General features: G+C 43.2%; 2 protein-coding genes across 4 annotated transcripts in view; both read left to right on the top strand.

Moving 5' to 3' along the window:
• rps7 (ribosomal protein S7) overlaps positions 1–16,053 on the top strand; it is a 355,408-nt gene that overhangs the window by 113,101 nt on the left and 226,254 nt on the right. The gene's annotated exons all lie outside the window — the stretch shown is intronic.
• hivep2a (HIVEP zinc finger 2a) overlaps positions 1–16,053 on the top strand; it is a 122,138-nt gene that overhangs the window by 51,032 nt on the left and 55,053 nt on the right. For all 3 annotated transcript variants that reach the window (XM_078275057.1, XM_078275058.1, XM_078275059.1), the window contains one exon: positions 7,613–7,667. The gene's annotated coding sequence lies outside the window, so the exon portion shown is untranslated. The remainder of the gene's footprint in view (positions 1–7,612; positions 7,668–16,053) is intronic.

Here is a 16,053-nt window from a genome sequence, read left to right as displayed (position 1 = left end):
GCGAGCTGGAAAAACCAAACTCTAGTCCAATCACATCGTGTATAGAGTCGGGGGGCGGGCTTAACATAATGACGACAGAGTTGCGACGGTTCCGCGTGAATTCCCTGTATATATATATCTATGATTCCCTGCTACTAGAAAACAAAAAAGATGGCTGCTGCTGCTGGCGAACAGCGGTCTTTGGAATCGTCTTTGGCCGCGACTCTGGAAGACTTGGAGTTCAGCTTTTCTTTGAGAAAAGAACAAAGAACGGCACTGAAGTCGTTCTTAAAAAAGGAAGATGTGTTCGGAGTTTTGCCGACCGGATACGGCAAAAGTTTAATCTATCAACTAGCGTTGCTCTGGTTGGTTGTAGCGTTATCCTATTGCGTGCAGAGGGAATTTGAAAGACAACCGTTTATCCCCCCCTCGGATTGAGCCCTGCCAATGCTGAGTTCCCAGACCAACATCTGGATGTGGGTCTGGCTTGTCAGGCTAAGCGAAGACCATTGGGTGCAGTTGGAATCTCTGTAAAAAGAGAGAGAACGTGACGTCACGCTCTGCAAATGGGGTTGGGATTTTGTGCTCAGTGTTTCTAATGTTCATCAAATCGCTCTGAAAGTGATCCCACGATATCGTTGGCCACTGTCGTCGTAGTCGTGGTGTGGACTCCGCCCTCTTGACTTAGAAAGCTTTTTCTAAACGATATATTTATAGTTATTGTTCTTGGTGTGGACATCTTTATTTGATTTTCTTTAGGCAAAAGCAGACCGCAGGAGCAAAGAACACATCATACTGAGACCAGACTGATAGAAAATATAACAAGTACACTACCACTACGTACATATACTAACAAAAGAAAGTGAATGGAATGGTTTTAAGGTACTTCTTCACTTTATTTCTGTTTCTGTCATTTTCCTCTCATTCCTTCTCGAACATCTATCTGTCTGTCTGTCCTATATTTGTGCTTCTTCAGTGTGTGTGTGTGTGTGTGTGTGTGTGTCTGTCTATGTGTGTGTGTGTGTGTGTGTGTGTTTAGTAACTCAACAACAAAACTCATGTTACCAAACACAATTCAGCTTCCGCTTAGTATCCTTAACACAAACACACACACACACACACACACACATACACACACACACACACACACACACACACACACACGCTCAAGCAGGACAGGTGGCTGTATCACCTTGTCGTCCAGTTTCAAGACACACTCCACATTCATCTCTCTCTCTCTCTCTCTCTCTCTCTCTCTCTCTCTCTCTCTCTCTCTCTCTCTGCAGGTATAAGCCCCTTATACCTTCTGTGCTGCAAACGCTGCCAGGACCACACACACACACACACACACACACACACGCACGCACACACACACACACACACACACACACACACACACACACACACACACACACACAGCAGGTAGTGGCAGCATATCATAGCCTCTGGTCGCCTGGCAAACAGAGCTTCATGATAGAGGGATGATAGGAGAGAGAGGGATGGACAGATGGAGCCAGACAGGGAAAAAATGCTAGAGGATAGAAGTGAGGAGGGATACAGATGGATGCAGGAATGGAGGGATGTTGAGGGAATGATGGAGAAAAGGATGGACTTTTGACTTTTGATGCTATTTTTTGAAACATCTCACTTATAAAAACACCATGCCAGCAAAATTAGAACCGACGTATACAATTAAAATCAACCCAGCTTATTGGAGGGGTGAGCGGAACAGAGAGCTTGATCGAGGAAGAGATAAGGGATGTTGAAGGACAGATGGAGGGAGGGATAGAAGAGGAGATGTAGACGGCACTGTATGATGGAGTGGGGGAGTGATGGGGGGAGAGAAGAGGTGACAGGAGGAGTTACAGAGGCATGGAGGGATGTTGAGGAGTGAAAGAGAGAAGGAGTGATAAAGCAGAAAAGGGGTGAAGGGAGTGATACAGGTTGAAATACAGGGAATGAAGTGAAGTGATGAAGTGATGGGGGAGGAGCAACGGAGAAACAGGGATGATAAGACAATGCAGGAGTGAGGGGGAAAAGATGGAAGGATGAAGGATAGAAAAAAGGGTTAGAAGGAGAAACAGTGATGCGTGATGGAGAGAGAAATGAGGAAGAGTGGTGTAAAGGAATTGTTGCTCATTGCAGTAACATATTTTCTGTTGCCCCCTTTTTCTTTCCCCTCTCCTCTCCTCTTCCTTCTGATGCTTTCTACATCCTCCTCCCTTTTTCCTGTCGTCTTTCTCTCGCAGTCATCCCTCTTGCATATCACCCTTGTCCTCACCTCAGTGTCAAACGACGGGAAAGAGAGAGAGGTATCATTTCTGTCCTCTCCTCTCCAATAATCTCTTTTCTCCTCTTCCCATTATCATTCTGCGTCCTCATTTCACCATCATCTGAATTCAACTCTAGCTATGTCACACATTGCAGCTACATGTTGAAAAAAACTTGCACTCCTGACTTCTCAGTGAAGGCCGAGCAGAACTGCCACCCCGTCAACACGAAAGAAAAAGAATAAAGACATGGAAACTCAGAAGACTTAACTGTTTTCTCTCTGCCCAACTTTTCTCTCTTTCTCTCTCTCCATCGTTCCCAGAGGTGTACAAGTTAGTGTGTGTGTGTGTGTGTGTGTGTGTGTGTGTGTGTGTGTGTGTGTGTGTGTGTGTGTGTGTGGGGTTGGAATGTGGAGGCTCGTAAGTCACCTCTGATTTTCCACTCCCGCTGGGACACATCCCATTATCAGTTTTATATGAAAGTAGGAAATTCCTCTGCGGTCTGAGTGTGTGTGTGTGTGTGTGTGTGTGTGTGTGTGTGTGTGTGTGTGTGTGTGTGTGTGTGTGTGTGTGTGTGTGTGTGTGTGTGTGTGTGTTTTTGGGACGGGGGGTGTCTGGCTCCATAATGAGCAGCTTAACAGTGGAATAAAAACTAGGCATTTTCCTTCCCCTTTCCTTCTCTCTACATGCAGTACTTCAGTCAGTCCTAACCAGCACATATATTACTGCAATATGCCAATATTCAAGTTCAAAGTCGCTAGCCAATTTTAATCATCCCGAATTTGTGGATGTTTTAGATACCTGATTGATATGTTGATTGAGACGAAGATCAATGAATGGTTTCATGTTCAAAATGTAGGCCTAATAGTAATAGTAAGTTAGGTCTCTACGCTGATAGGAGTTTAGATACAGCACTGTTGGTTGACTGATTGGCTTTCTCAATTGTAAAATCTTAAGAAAGTACTGGGAAGTTTGGTTGAACTGGTTCGATGTTTATGAAGTCTTTTTGATTGGTTATTCAGGTAGGTTAGTTTTGATGGATGGCTGATTGGTATGTTTTCATGATTTGCTGGTAATTTGGTTCTCCACAGTATGGCTGCTTGTTGAGTTGAATGGTTGAATAGTTACATGCTTGCATGGGGGTTGGGTGGGTTGGATGGCTGAACGATTGATGATTGGTTGATGTTTGGGTGGATTGGTTAGTTAGTTTGCTGTTTGGTTACATATTCGAAGAGCAAAAGATCATACAAAACTAAACTGTTATTGTTGGATAGTAATTGAATATGTTTATTGGCATGATTTGGAGGTCTTGTAAAGTTTAGTTATATGCATTTCTTGGTGGGTGGATGCCTGTTTGTTTGTTGGCTCAACCTTTTCATGCTCTGAATCTATTGGGAACTTACATTTCCTAGTTGGGATGTCTTGGATAATATCTGCTTTACTGAACAGATGTTTGCAATTGTGGCATATTTTGGAGTTGATTGAATGTATTGGCAAGGTGCTTGATGGGTTGGTAGGTTGAAAGAATGACGGGTTTGTGCAATGAGTGATTTGAATGGTAAACGGTTAGGATACTCTAAATGTTGGTTCTTTGGTTTTTAAGTATGAATTGAGTGATTGATTGGACATATACCAAAGTTCCCAGCCAATTTCAAAGTGAGGTTGTCTGTAAACGTTGTGTTTCAGACCCCCTGCTCATCATTTGAATGGTTAAACTGAGGAATAATTCTGTCAGTGGACGATCACAGCTTCTAAAAACCCTGTAACATTTGCACGATACATGCACGAGTTGTTTAGCTAGTTTATAGGGCGGTTGTTTTGAAAGTGTGGAAAAGTTATTAGATTTATAAGGTGATCAGACGCTGCTGCTTTGAATTGCTTGTTATAGGGTAGATAGTTGATTGGTTGTTTGCACGGTTGCCTGGTTGGTTGATTGTTTTAAAATTCTAAAAACTGAAACACAGCTGGAAAGAATAGGGTGATGAGAAGCATGACTGGGACACAAACAGAAATACAAGTAGTCCATGGCTGTAGGAGACAGGTTCACTGAAGGATAGAGGAGGGAAAAAGAGAATAGGGAAGAGATGAGAATAGAAACTAACCTAACCCAGAGGCCATTTTACTTCCCAGTCTGCACTGAATGGAAAATCAACAGAGGAATATTCCACACCTCTTTGTTTCTCCTTTGCCCTCTTTTGTCTCGTCTCTGCCTTGATCTTTCCATCTTCCAGTTTGGAGAGAAGGTAGGAAAAGAAGTTAAAGGGGAAGGATGCGCGATTAGCGCGATTTCATCCTTTCAGTAAGTCACACATATCTTTACAGGTTGTTTTTTTTGACATTCTTTCATTGGCGAGCACAGTGTGCAGACTATCAGGAAAGATACAGTGGTTAACAGATTCCAAAAATTCACTTGCTTCCTTCTTATTTTGGCATCCGAATATGCTACTTAGAACAGAATCAAACTCCAAATGATGGTTGGTTACCTGCCAAAACTGGGTCCAGCAGACAGGCCTACCAGTCACAGCCACAAGTTGCCAGAGTCTGGCCGGTGGCTGGTGGTAATTTCCCACCCTGCAGCCATGTATTCCAGATGTTGTGGATTTGAATCCAACTTGTGACCTTGTTCTATGTCATCCCCTCTCTCTTTGCTGAATATTTCCTTTCATCGGTTTATCCTCATTCTTTCCACACTCTCTCAACAAACACAAGTACTGCATTTAAAAACTATTTGTCATTGTGATTAATTCATTCACTTCTGCATGTTTTTGGACGTTGAATTGGAATAATGTCCAAAGTATAGACATTGTGGACAAACTGGATGTTTGTTGGTTCAAATGCCCCCAATGAGAAATGCTTTTGAAGGCCACTGCTTTTGAGATGCCATTGAGCAAGGTCTTAAAACAGCCTTGAAGCGACAGTTTAGTGGCCAACAGCACTTTGGTTCCAACCACTGTGTCTCTGTTGCTCTGTGTGAGATGTTGTCCATTTATCAGAAGCTTTAAGTAGTTTTACGTATCGCAAGCAATATGTTTCCTGTTGTGGGACAAAGATTCTTGCTGATTTGGGGTTTTCTTGGTGTCCCCTCATTACCATGAACACACACACACACACACACACACACACACACACACATTGTAGCTTCATTGTGTCTCTTAATTTCTTAAAATGCTTAAATTAGATTTTTCTCGCTGACTCTAACTAATGTCTTCAGATTGCTTTAGTGCATAAAAGTTGCTGCAACAGTTGAAAATCTTTCCTCCACTTGGTGATCATCCGAAGAAAAATGCACACAATTGCATACAAAATGTAAGCAGTTTGTAGAAAAGCAATAATTAATGGGCTTTCCCTTTAAAGCCTGTGGTGTCACGTAACTTACATCAGCTTCATTAGACTTCCTGAAGTGTGTTTACCTTCACACTAATGATCTTAACCTGATTAAGGCTACTGTAAAGTGCTGACTACTAAAATTAAACCACGCTTTCTTCTTCTGCCTTCATCCAATTATCGTCTTTGTCCTTATGTGATAAGGATTATGTGTGTTTTAAGTTTTTGTGTTTGACGTACAGTATTTTGTGTGTCAAAGATCGAGTGGGGGTGCTAGATACTCATTTGTGTCAGTCTGGAAAAGGAATTACTGAATGACCCACTGTAGCAGTAGCTGTGGTATTATAATCAATAACCAGACCTGATCAATTTCGCGTCAGTTCCTTTGAGTCATGGAATCAGCATAACGGGATTATGGGTAAAACATGCTGAGGAGCTGCTCTGTACATTAAATGTGATCATGTTGTTAGACAATTAAAAAAAAAGACTCACAACACAGGTGGATGGCTTCATTTCCCTCTTTGGAAAAGCTAGACGGATGGAAACATATAACTCGACCTCGCCGGTGTGTTTGTGTGTGTGCAGCGTCTGTCTGCGGTGTGTGTGTGCGGTGTGTGTGTGTGGTGTATGTGTGTTTTGACAGACATGACAAAGAAAAACAGTGTCATAGTTTTTCAATGCCTTCGTCCGACAGACCGGAGCAAGAGGACGACTTGGAAAAATCTGACATCAAAACAGCTTTCCCACTGTGTGTGTGTGTGTGTGTGTGTGTGTGTGTGCGTGCCTGCATGCATGTTTGTATCCTGTTTCCGCCACATTTGAGATTTCTCTCTTTCTTTTATCTCACCCCTCTTCGCCCTCTCTCTTTCTCTCTTTTTCTCCCCCTTCTGCCCCCCTCCTGTTTCTCTTGCTCTATTGCATTTACAACGTTCTAGTCTTTCTCCCCCCCTGTCTTTTCTTTCCTTCCTAGCTTAGCTTCTCTCTCTTGCTCTCCCCATCTCTCTCTTTCTCCCCCTTCTGCTTCCTCTCTCTTTCCTGTCCATCATTGGTCTCGCTCTCCTTCTCTTTCTGTCTCTCTTTCCTACCCAGCCTCACATTTCTTTTCTTCCCCCTTTTCTATTCATTTCCTCTTTCCCGTCGTCTGTCTGTTTCTGTTTCTCCCTCTCTGTGTCCTCTCTTTCTTCTCCCCCCCTTTCTCCCCCATTTGTCTTGCTCTCCCTTCCTCTCTCTCTGCCTCTTTCGTTTGCCCTCTCTTTTATCTCCCCTTTTCTCTCTCTCTCATTATTTCTTTCCTCCTCTCTTTTCCTCCCCCCTCTTTTTCTCTAATTTATTCCTGCTAAAGAAATTATGTTGTGTGTGTGTGTGTGTGTGTGTGTGTGTGTGTGTGTGTGTGTGTGTGTGTGTGTGTTTGTGATAGTAAAAAGGGAGGGTGGAGTTTCAACTTCACAGCTCCGGTGAACACTTCCTTCGCCACATCCTGTTTATTTCCTGTTGCGATAGTGACCGGACTCCCTCAGAAATGCACACACACACACACACACGCACACACACACACACACACACACACACACACACACACACACACACACACACACACACACACACAGAGAAACCCCTCGGATTAAATACACAAACATGCATACACACCATGAAACCACTTGCATATACACAGATATATCTGCACTGAAACACATATTTAACTTTGTAACATATTCATTCCTCCCACAGTTTTAAGATTGTATACAAATAATATGTTATTGCTTGTCATTAAAGCTAGTAAAATATTCAAACGTCATACATGTTTTTTATGGCTGCACTCAGTTCCCCATGTCCTTTTGCATCATTTTATACACATTTCCTCCAAATTCAGTCCGACATATCTGTTATTTTTTGAACTGCGCGATATCCTTGACACTGAAGATGTGAATGAAAGTAGGCCACGCAGCATGGGTTTGTAGAGGCCGGCGGGTAAATGGGGTTTGAGAGGTTAAAGTCATGAACTCCCACTCATGATCATTCTCTTGTGTGTTTTCCTACAGGATGGCCACGCGAGGAAACTTTCTGAAACCGAACTGAGCACATACAGACAAACAGGTACGCACGCTGTCACTATAACACTTAACCATGTTCAACATCCTTTTCCTCAGTGATGTCACTCCTCAGAGGTTGTTACAGGACAGTGGACAGCACAGCATGAGTTGTGTAACACAGGTTTTGTGGGTGTGATGAAGTGTGTGAGGTTCCTAAAACCCCGGAGTGAAACAGAGGGCCAAGAATGTTCTGAAAAAGCTCATTTTCCATCCACATATCAGAGTCGTTGTACACGTAACCTAAACGTTGACATGTGAAGGGTGAGTCAGGGTTGTATCCTTAACCGTTGGATGCTCTCCATACAGCTTGGAGTATTTTCCACTCGGTGCAGTTCAACTTTGTTTCAAAGCAACATAAATCCACTTTAAAAAAAGGCTCCCCGATAAGAAACATTAAACAGAGGTTCATGACTTATTCTACGAATGTAAACATCTGTATACAGTGAGATCAGAGGTGCAGCGCAAGTTTTTTGGGGTTGTTTTTGTTTTGCCAACCTTCATCCTAAAGTTCTGATTTCCAGCTTTAATTTAAGAGTGTTTACATCAGAAACTATTATCCTTTTTACACAGATTCTTCAAGTATCAAGGGACAGGACGTAAGTGGAGACGAGTTAGGACAAACTTGAAGTGAAGTCGTTATTTCAGGGTGAAAGTTTAACAAGAAAATTGACAAAGGTCTTTTCCTTTATTATGGAGCATCGCCAGCTGGTTTCTGTGCTGAGGCATTCCAACAAAAAAGAAAAAAAGAAAAAAAGAATTCCTTCAATCTAAATAGTTACAACAGCAGGAGAAGACAGAATTTCAATGTGACCACAACCAGAAATGGAACAAGAAGTCAACTGTAAAACACACACACACACACACACACACACACACACACACACACACACACACACACACACACACACACATTCCAGCGAGCTAAATTACCATTAGTCGGAGTTGCTGGGATGATTTTGGTTTGACACAGACACTGTGGTTGGCAGACCAAAAAAAGCATCTGAGAAAGCCATAAATGAATATGTTACCTGCCCTAACACGCTTACACACACACACACACACACACACACACACACACACACACACACACACACACACACACACACACACACACACACACACACACACTATAATACAAGCATCACTCAGGGATTACAAAGGCTGTATGAGTGTGCACGATCCAAAATACAAAAAAGATATTGTGAAAGAACTCAAATCAGTACATCATAAAATGTTGCAATGAGGAGATGTTTTTCGAGCTCTCCGGGGAAGTCAGAGTGAGGCTATGATGATGGCTTAGTGCTTTGTGATCACACACACACGCACACACACACACACACACAAACACTGACACACTCGCAGGACTTGCTGACTTTCCGCAGCCTGCTGTGTGCCAAGGTTATGAAATAATTTGGTGTGCGCCTATCAACACAATTCTTATTTGCTTCTTTGCCTCCATTCAAGCCGAGACACGACTTGAGGAATGATAAAAATAGAACCTTGCTGACCTTTCTCTCCATGGCCATCTCTATTCTCTCACCCCCCCTTCTCTCTCTCTCTCTCTCTTTCTCTGTCTCCAATCTGATATTGATGCAGCTGTCTTGCTCCAGTTGGGTAACGCTCGTGCTCTAACACAGGCAAAGGGGTGTTCGGGGTCGAGGACTTTTTTTACTCTCCCCTGTGGGAAATGTGGCTTTCATCAACACAATACACTCTCCCAAAAAAAAACTAAACATAGAGAAACAATAGGCCGAGTAGTTTCAATGAGTTTTGTTTGGTGCCGTTTTGTTGCAAATATGTGGTGCCGAGTGCAGAATAAACTCCAACATTTCAAACTTTTTGAACTGGCTCAAATTACGGGTCGCCACAGTATTTGGATGAAGCCAAACAGAAAAATAATTCAGGGGTAAATGCACCCACGCTCCGGTTCATTGACAGCGAGGGAGGATCCAGATGCCCCTGACAACCTCCAGCAGCGGTAAGAGAGGCATTTTTGGTTGCCCTGATATCATCACAGGCATAAATCCAGTTTGTTTTTGCAGCCCCATGCACGGCAACGGCGTAAATGGAAATACATGTTCGCATGCAGACATAACGGGGAAAAGCACGCGAAGCGAACAGGTGGTAAACAGCTGCGATGGTAACTTTAAACTCGCTGCGAGTATTGAAAATATCATCTTGTAAAAAAAAAAAGAGAGCGTATTGTTGTGGATGGAGAACAAGCGAGCGTCTGCTGTCAATTAAGGTCTGAGCAAACTTGACAGCAATGACAAGAACTGTAAAAAACTACTCACCTCTCAGCTGTCTAATGCCTGGCCCACGATGAAAGATTTTTCAAATCCTAACAGACGATGGAAATGGGAGAGACCCCACACATAACGACAGGTAATAATAGATTTATTAGTTTTGTTCAGAGACAGAGAGAGAGAGAAAGAGGGAGAGAGAGAGAGAGGGAGAGAGAGAGAGAACGATTTGGCCAAAAGAGCACACCAGACACTGATACAACAGATTCTAATAAAGGCCCTGGACACCCACCCAGGTGTTTTCAGTTATTCTAGCTGCCCTGCCTCTGCCCAGGTTAAAGGTGGGCCGGAGTTTATGCTGCGTTCCAGGCAACCCGTAACGCGTGTTTTCACAACCTTCTACCGGTGAAAGTACCCTGGAACGGCAGTCAAACCAGTAACATACTACCCGTGAACTCGTACCAGGTGGTTGTACTCCCAGTTCCAGTTTTGGACGTCACACACATTAACAACAATGGCGACCCCCTGTTGATGCTGTACAGACGCCGGTGATTAACGGTGAGAAATAGAAATAAATAGACATAAATAGGCAACGTAAAGTAATTCCAAACACTGTAATCAAAACGATACACATACGATCGTGTACTACTACAGGTTATGTTTATTAAATGATAGGGCTGGGCAATATATCGATATTATATCGATATCGTGATATGAGACTAGATATCGTCTTAGATTTTGGATATCATAATATCGTGATATGACATAAGTGTCTTTTCCTGGTTTTAAAGGCTGCATTACAGTGAAGTACTTTTGTACTTTTCTGAACTTACCAGACTGTTTTAGCTGTTCTATTATTTGTGTTTTCCCCACTTAGTCATTATGGCCACATTACTGATGATTAGTTATGTAAAATCTAAGTGTGAAGATATTTTGTTAAAGCACTAATTGTCAACCCTAGAATATCGCCGCAATATCGATATTGAGGTATTTGGTCAAGAATATCGTGATATCTGATTTTCTCCCTATCGCCCAGCCCTACTAAATGAAGCCCAAAATATGTAGCAGACTAGAAATCGCTAGTATCAGCTAGCGCTAGCTAACGCTAGCTAGAAGGGTTTGTGGTGACTTTGCCTGGAACGCTACCAAGTCGTGAGTCGTGATTTGAAGTCGTAACTTACGGCCTAAAAATTGTGTCTGGAACGCAGCAATAGATGGGAATTTATTACGTCACAAATTTCATCTACCAATAAGAATGATAAAGATGTCATGTGTCCTGCCCTGACAGGTGCAACAGAGCTAACTGGAGGCTCAGGAAGATGTCAGTCAATCAGTTTATACACACCAACAGAGTCCTGGGCAGAGATCTAATCAGCCACAATGGTGAAAAGCTCTGTCACCCCAGGTACGGGGCTTGGTCCTGAGTGGTGGGGAGAGGAGGTTAGCGTCAGAGGAGCGGAGGTTTCGGGGGGGGGATTGTGGCGGTGGAGCAGGTCTGTGAGGTAGGAAGGAGTCTGGTTATGGAGATCTTTGTGGGTGAGGAGGAGGACTTCGAACTGGATGCGTTGGGAAACAGGGAGCCAGTGGAGGTTCTGAAGCGCTGTTAGCGCTCCGCGTCTCCCCCAAGCGTTCCCTCCCTTGGTGATCCGCTGATCAGCGCTATAAGCTCTGTATACATGAGCGCTGCTCTCCCACAGAAGCCCGACCGGGGTACAGCAAGACTAGACTGCGTCCTCGGTGTAATCCACTCACACTCGTAAATATTGAACATGTTTAATAGTCACGATTTTAAATTGGTGCGGACAGGATGGACTTCCGAGCAGCAAAAAAACCTCCATTGTTGGGAGGGTGGAATCGGGCCCAAAGATTATTATGGTGTGTACCCTGCATCAGATGACTTTTCGGAGAGAAATAAACTCATCCCATGTACCCTGCTTCCTTAAAGTCTTTTTAAAGGATGGAAATATGAGAAGGCCAAGTGCCAGTTTGAAAGACATCATAATGTCAACATTAAACACACACCTCCTGTGTGCCAATGCCGTAAAAACTAGATCAGGTTCATTGTGACGTAGACGTGCATGTTGCTGAACTGGTCGGACTAGTTTCTTACATGTGGGCTACAGAGAAGTGTGGGGTGCCTTAATTAGACTTTTTCTCACTCGTTGAATCAGCTGCAACCTCTTGACGTTTCGCTGAGTGTGCAGAAGCAAAGAATGAGCGATGTACATTGGTCAGCATGGCTGACACTGTTGTACTCGATTAACCTCTTTCAGAGATATAGAACACACTAGAAGTATGTGAAGGGAAATTGTGTATGCGATGATTAATCTGATTTACAGCAAAGCCGACGTTATCGTAACCCAATGGTTGGCCAGTCAGACATGATGTAATTGAGCAACTTCCCTATTCTGTGGTAGGGATGAGTATTCCTCATCCCTACCACAGATACAGAAATAGTTTGTTTGTGTTCAGATTCAAGCGTCGGTGCTTTGGATGTTGGTGTTCTTTCGGAGTTCTTCAGGAGGAGCCGGCAAACATTTCAGGTCAGGACTTTCTGGAAACGTAAGAGGATTAACTTTGACCCTGGATATTAACCCAAACGTTCCGCTTTCAAGCCATTTTACTGAATCATTACTTAAGAGGATCGTCCATTATTTCACAATACAAAATGCTCTTATAATCAGTAATACGACTTTCAGCTGTGGATCGTCTTGTGATCATCAAGTGACCCGCTATTATTGTTCAAAGAGAAAATGAACGTGCAGCTGACCCAGAGTCATGATACAGGGTCGGGGTCTACCCATAATGAGAGCCTGAACTCTGGAGCTCTGCATGGTTTCTGCATCAACATGTAATAATAGTAGTTTCATACCACTAATATCACTTTAGCTTGGGGTTTTGCACAACAGCAGAAAATTAGGTTTTTGAACATGCGTTTCACTTTTTCCATTAGGTAATGGACAAATCTGCGAATGCAGATGCTTTTTATTCTCGCACAGCGTGCACAAACATGAGAGTATTTCAGTCTGTGAGTGATTTTCTGGTCCTCACCTCTTTAAAGCACTGTTTGAAGTCTTAGGGATATGGTTTGAACTAGGTTTGGGGTTAAGGTTAGGGTAAAGGTTGAGGTCATGGATGTAATTGTGATGGTGAAGGTTAGGCTTGTCAATGAGGGTCCTCACAAGTACAGAAGTGCACAGTGTTCATGTGAGACAAGACTATACAGCTGTGAAAGACCGCGTGTCTTTGTTTTTATCGTATTTTGCCTATTTTGTGTGGTTTTATTTGGAAATTCTTTAAAAGTAGATGAAAAATGTAAGTACCTCTTAGGTTTTATTTTGAAATTCTTTAACAGTAGATGAAAATTTGAAGTACTTTTCAAAGTATAGATGAAAAAATGTAAAGTACCTTTAGTTGTTTGTCTCTCGTTTTTCTCTCTATCCAGTTAAATTCAAACATCCATCATTGGCACGACTGTCACTGTTGTGTTGCCAAAGCAATAAAATGCATGCACAACCTGGAACGCGTGTGTGTGTGTGTGTGTGTGTGTGTGTGTGTGTGTGTGTGTGTGTGTGTTGATGTATTTCCCATCAGCCCTAGTCATTTTCACCCAACCCTTTCCCAGAATCCACCACTGACTCACTTGAAATAAATTACGAGTCAGCTGTTTGACTTAAAAACTTACGAAGACAAAAGAAAAGTTGTTATTGTTTTAAAATGAACATACTGTCCTGTACTGTACTGTATTGTACTGTACGGCCTCACCTGTTAAGGTATTCGCAACCTGCAGAACTGGGAAGAACTGTGCGTACATTGGCTTAGATTCAAAAAGGCGTTAGAGAAGCAACTTAACACTCCTGTTGTCCTCGGGTCAAATTTGACCCATTTTCAAAAAGTTTCTATATCAGAAATGTGGGGTTTCGGGAGCCCGGATAGCTCAATTGGTAGAGCGGGCGCCCGTAGATAGAGGTTTACTCCTTGACGCAGCGGGCCTGGGGTCGACTCCTACCAGTGGCCCTTTGCTACATGTCATTCCCCCTCTCTCTACTTTCATGTCTTCAGCTGTCCTGTCAATAAAGGCCTAAAAATGCCCAAAAAAGAATCTTAAAAAGAAAAAAAAGGGGTTTCTTTCAACCAAATAAAAAACAAAGTAACGTGGATGGTTCGCTACAATGCTCTTCACAAGTTATTAGCCTGACAAGCCAGACCCACATCCAGATGTTGGGTCTGGGAACTCCCCATTGGCAGGGCTCAATCCGAGGGGTGGGATAAACTGTTGTCTTTCAAATTCCCTCTGCACGCAATAAGATAGTTCTACAACCAACCAGAGCAACGCTAGTTGATAGATTAAACTTTTGCCGTATCCGGTCGGCAAAACTCCGAACACATCTTCCTTTTTTAAGAACGACTTCAGTGCCGTTCTTTGTCCTTTTCTCAAAGAAAAGCTGAACTCCAAGTCTTCCAGAAGACAGCTGCTTCCAGCAGCAGCCATAAGCCCGCCTACCAACTCTATACACGATGTGATTGGCCCGACCAGAGTTTGGTTTTTCCAGCTCGCAAGCCAACAGAGAATGCCTAGACCCCCCTGGCTGCAAATTACATTTGCTGCCGCTAGGGTGCGTCTAGATTTCTAGGCTACATTTTTATAGCATGTAAAGAAAAATTGGTAATAGAACGTTGAAAAACGTAGGAAAGAAATGTCAAAAAAGCACAGAAAAAAAGTGACAAAAACATCGGAAAAAGTGACAAAAATGTCGGGAAAATCTTCAAAAACGCCAGGAAAAGTGGCAACAAATTTGAAAAAAAAGTGACAAAAACATTGGTAAAAGGGACCAAAACCTCAGAATAATCTTCAAAAACGTCAGGAAAAGTGACAAAAACATGGGAAAAGCAACAAAAAAAAAAAACGTCAAGAAAGCGCGGAAAAATATTGACAAAAGTGTCGAAACATTTACATTTTGACCCAGAAAAACTAAAAGTTGCATGGTCGACGGGGAAGACAACCAAGGGTTAAGGGTTCCTCGGTGGAAAACAACATACCCTTAACGGTTTGGTGAAGCTGCTGCCACATGTAAAGAGGTTTGCGGAAGGTTACAAACGAGGCTCCTCGGGGTTAAAGTTATAGGGGAAAACTAAATAGATGTGATGACGTCCAAACAGGCGTGATGGCACCTGTCACAGGAAGCAGCTGGCAGTATCCCCCGACCAGCAGGATTAGTGGTCGCCGGGCGGTTCTCTTTAATATGTTTACAGAGGAACCACATCACTCGCACGTGTGGGAAAATCCCAAATGTTTCCCATGCAGTCAGCACGTGGACCGCTCCGCATGGCATGGTACGGTCCATCGCTTGGCTTTGATACATTTTCAGGAAATGATGACGACTTATTTTGTGATGCCGCGGTGAGAAGTGGTTTAACTTGTCCAGTGAAATGTATAAATATTTTGGTATTTAGATAAGTTTGGTTGTATTTTTCGGGAATATGTATTATCCAAAGCTGTTTTCTGACATGATTTTCCATAGTACCGGTATTTATAATGTAGGCCTACAGCTGAGCTTGGAAGCATTTATAATCTTAAAGAGAGGTTGGCTGTATCTTCTGTTAAAATGTCTGGCAGTGTTTTAGCATTTACGGTCGGAACCTCCGGTGTTTTCATGCAGGTCGCTGCTATTTAACTCCTCTCCCACGGCACTTAAACGCAGCCTCGCTGTGGAGCTACAGTACACTCTTCTCCTGGTTGTAGCAGTGTTGCCTACAAACTCTTTGGGGACTCAAATACCCAGGATTCCATGGAGGTGACAGCGAGGTGCATTAGCTGAGCGATTACATCAGATGCATGAGGTTTTTAGGCGTGAATGAGAAGGAACGAGGGAGGAGAGAAGTGTCTTCCCTTCATCTGGTGTCAGGAGGTCGCCATCAGACTCCACCCCCGCTCGTGTGTGTGAGTGTGTGTGTGTGTGTGTGTGTGTGTGTGTGTGTTTTTCACGGCATGTGTTTCCCATCTGGTTCCACCCAGTCCCTCAACAGTGAGTTCATGCTGACCTATTTCCCTCATCTTCTTTCTTTCTTTCTTTCCCGCAGCCTAAACGCATCACTCTCTCTCTATCTATCTCCCACTTATTCCCGGCGTCTCTCACTCGTCATCTC

Source organism: Sander vitreus, chromosome 18, assembly GCF_031162955.1.
Source record: "Sander vitreus isolate 19-12246 chromosome 18, sanVit1, whole genome shotgun sequence".
Classification (NCBI taxonomy): Eukaryota; Metazoa; Chordata; class Actinopteri; order Perciformes; family Percidae; genus Sander; species Sander vitreus.
This window is presented reverse-complemented; position numbering and strand designations above follow the sequence as displayed.